The sequence below is a fragment of the Petaurus breviceps genome, unplaced genomic scaffold, assembly GCF_028583685.1.
Source record: "Petaurus breviceps papuanus isolate PSGF00001 unplaced genomic scaffold, PetGlider_PUasm1.0 38, whole genome shotgun sequence".
NCBI lineage: Eukaryota > Metazoa > Chordata > Mammalia > Diprotodontia > Petauridae > Petaurus > Petaurus breviceps.
The window spans coordinates 88,854,888-88,858,894 of NW_027186304.1; the positions used below are offsets into that span (position 1 = coordinate 88,854,888).

Here is a 4,007-nt window from a genome sequence, read left to right on the forward strand (position 1 = left end):
TGGAGCAGAAAATGGGAGATAGCAGGCAATGTTTTAACCTTAATCTCATCAGAATAAGCTCAAAGATGAAATAATATACATACTCAGTTGGATATAGAAATCAGCCTTACTGTACAGGAAAATAGTAGTGAAAGAAGATGAGAAAAGAGGTTTGCTGATAAAAAGGGAAAGGGTATTAAGGGAAACAGTGGTCAGAAGCAAAACAGGCTTTTGAGGAGGAACAAGGTAAAAATAGAGAGAGAAGGATAAATGGGGAAAATAGGATGGAGAGAAATTCATAATTACTAATTATAACTATAAATGTGAATGGGTTTAACTCACCCATAAAGTGGAATAGATAGCAGAATGAATTAAAAACCAGAATCCAACAATATTTTGTTTGTAAGAAGCACACTTGAAAGAGAGAGACTCACCCAAAGAAAAAATAAGGGACTAAAGCAAAATCTATTATGTTTCAGCTGAGGGTAGAAATCATGATCTTCCACAAAGCAAAAACAAAAATAGACCTAATCAAAAGGGACAATCAGGAAAACTACATCTTACTAAAATAAATGACAGAAAATGAAGAAATACCAATGCTAAACAAAAATGCACCACATGGAATAACAACCAAATTTTTTTTTGAAAGCAGTCAAGTGACTTGCACATATAGGGTCATATAGCTAATAAGCTTCTAAGGCAATATTTGAATTCAGGTACTTCTGACTCCAGGTATGGTGCTCTATCCGCTGTACCACCTAGCTGCCCTTAGCATCCAAAATCTTTTTTTTTTAGCTTTAGTTTATTTATGCCTCCAAAAGGTAGATGTCACAGCACACACCCCTCAGGAGTGGAGTGTCTGCCATTTGTCCAAGGGTCCCCAGCTGGGGATGTACTTAACTCTACAGCCATCAGGAATGAGTCACTTCTCAACTATCATATCCTCAAACTCATCAGCATTGAACTTGGTGAAACCCCATTTCTTGGAGATGTGGATCTTCTGGTGGCCAGAGAACTTGAACTTGGCTCTACGCAAAGCCTCAATCACATGTTCTTTATTCCGGACCTTGGTGCAAATCGACATGAAACTTGGCCAATGTGTACACTGGCTACAGTGCCCTGGGGCTTCCCAAAGGCTCTCTGCATGCCAGTCTGGAGCCTATCAGCCCCAGCACATGAGAACATCTTATTGATACAGATGACATGAAAAGGATGTCACTGCACATGAATATGAAAGCCATCCTTGCCACAACTCTTCATCATATACTTGTTGGCACAGATCTGAGCAGCCTCTAAGGCTCCGGATGACAACTGTTCATATTCATCTGACACCATGTGGCCACACAATGGAAATTCATCCACTTTTGCTTTCTTTCTAACAAGATCAAAGATTTTTATCTTGGCATCAGGAACTCCCCTGCAGAAATGGGACTTCAGGTATGGCTTATTTTTATACTACCTATAATAGCAGGCAGGGCAATGCCCCATAGCACCAGCACCAGTAGGGACTGTATCTTGCTGCAGGGAAAGGGGAACATCCAAATTCTTAAAAAAAATACTGTTAGATGAATTACAGAAGGAAATAGTAAAACTAATACTAGGAAATCTCAACTTTCCCCTCTCAGAAATAGGTAAATAAAATAAATAAGAAAGATGTTGAAGAGATGAATAGACTTTTAGAAAAGTTAGATATGATACAGCTACAGGGAAAAATTGAACAGGACTAGAAATAAGTACACCCTTTTCTGAGATGTACATGGAAATTTCATGAAAATTGATCATATTACCAGGGCATAAAAATCTCACAATCAAATGCAGAAAAGCAGAAATACTAAATGCATCCTTTTCAGACAATAAAAACGACATTCAATAAAAGGATATAGAAATATTAATTTTTTTTCTTGGAAACATCTAATTTCAAAGAATGAGTGGGTCAAAGACCAGATCTTAGAAACAAAAAATAATTTCATTAAAGAGAATGATAACAATGAGACAATATACCAAAATTTGTGAGATACAACCAAAGAAGTACATAGGGGAAATTTTATATCTGTAAGTGCTTACATCAATAAAATAAAGAGAAAGAAAGAGAATATCAATGAACTGGGCATGCAGTTTTAAAAAATGATAGAAAAGAACAAATTAAAAATATAAAATTAAACACCAGATTAGAAAACTTTAAAAATCAAAGAAGAGATTAACAAAATTGAAAGTAAGAAAACCATTGAACTAATACATAAAACTAGAAACTAGTTTTGTTTAAAAAACAATAATATAAGTAAAACATTGTTTAATTTTATTTTAAAAAGGAAAGAAAACCAAATTACGAGTTTCAAAAATGAAAGATGTAAATTCACCACCAATATAGAGAAAATTATAGCAAAAATTAAGAGCTATTTTGGTCAATTATATGCCAATAAATCTGACAATCTAAATGAAATGGATGGATATTTACAAAAGTATAAATTGACCAGATTAATAGAAGAGGAAATAGAATATTTAAATAACCCTATCTTAGAAAAAGAAATTGAACAGAACATAAATGAGCTAAAATAAAATCCCTAGGATCAGATGGATTCACAAATTAATTCTTTTGAACACATAAAGAATAATTAGTCCCAATACTATATAAACTAATGGAAAAATAGGCAAAGAGGGAATCCTGCCAACTTCCTTTTACAACACAAATATGGTTTTGATACCTGAGCTAGAAAGAGCAAAAACAAAGAAGAAAAAAAAAACTATAGGACAATTTCCATAATGAATACTGATGCAGAAAAAAATTTAAATATAATACTAGCTAGGAGATTAAAACAATATATGACTAAGATCATATACTATGACCTGATGGGATTTATTCCAGGATTGCAGAATTGTTTTACTATAAGGAAAACTATCAATATAATTGACCATATCAATAAAAAAATCATGATTATCTCAAGAAATAGAGAAAAATAATTGATAAAATACAACTTTCATTTCTGTTTTTTTAAAAAAAACTCTAGAAAGTATAAGAATAATTGAGCTTTCCTTAAAATGATAAGTTGTCTCTAGTTAAAACCATCAACAAGCATTGTCTGTAATGGAGATAAGCTAAAAACTGTCCCAGGAGGATCTGGGATGAAGCCAGGATACACATTATCATCAGTAGTAAACAATAGTGTACTAGAAATTCTAGCTTTCATAAAAAGTGAAGAAAAAAATTGAAGGAATTAGAATAGGCAATGAAGATAGAAAACTATTGCTCTTTGCAGATGATATAGCATACTTAGAGTATCCTAGAGAATCGACTAAAACCTACTTGAACTTATTAACAACTTTAGCAAAGTTGCAAAATAAACCCACATAAATCATTATCATTTCTATATATTACTAACAAACACCAGCAGCAAGAGATAGAAAAAGAAATTACATTTAAAATAACTGTAGACAATATGAAATATTTGGGAATTTACCTGACAAAACAAACCCAGAATTATATGAAGACAATTACAAAACATTTTTCACACAAAGTCAGATCTAAATTAATAGAGAAATATTAATTGCTCATGAGTAGGTCAACCAAATAAAATAAAAATGACAATTCTAACTAAATTAATTTAACTTCTTTAATGCCATACCAAACTACCAAAAAATATTTTTTAAGCTAGAAATACTAGTAACAAAATTCATCTGAAAGGAGAAAAGGTCAAGAATATCAAGGTAATTAATGGGGAAAAATGTGAAGGAAGGTGACCTAGAAGTACCAGATTTCAAACCATATTATAAAGGTCTAATCATCAAAATAATCTGGTACTGGCTAAGAAGAAGAGTGGTGAATCAATGGATTAAACAGGTATAGAATAAACTTGGAATGACAACTATTCTCATGAATGCAATGATCCAAGACAATTCCAAAAAACTTATGATGAAAAATACTATCCACTTTCAAGGAAAGAACTGATGGAATCTGAATGCACATTCATATCTATCTTCTATCTATCTATCTATCTATCTATCTATCTATCTATCTATCTATCTATCTATCT

At 32.3% G+C, this 4,007-nt stretch overlaps 1 pseudogene; it reads right to left on the reverse strand.

Moving 5' to 3' along the window:
- Positions 1-823: 823 nt before the first annotated feature.
- On the reverse strand, positions 824-1,441 carry LOC138170175 (large ribosomal subunit protein uL16-like; annotated as a pseudogene).
- Between the last annotated feature and the right edge of the window lie 2,566 nt (positions 1,442-4,007).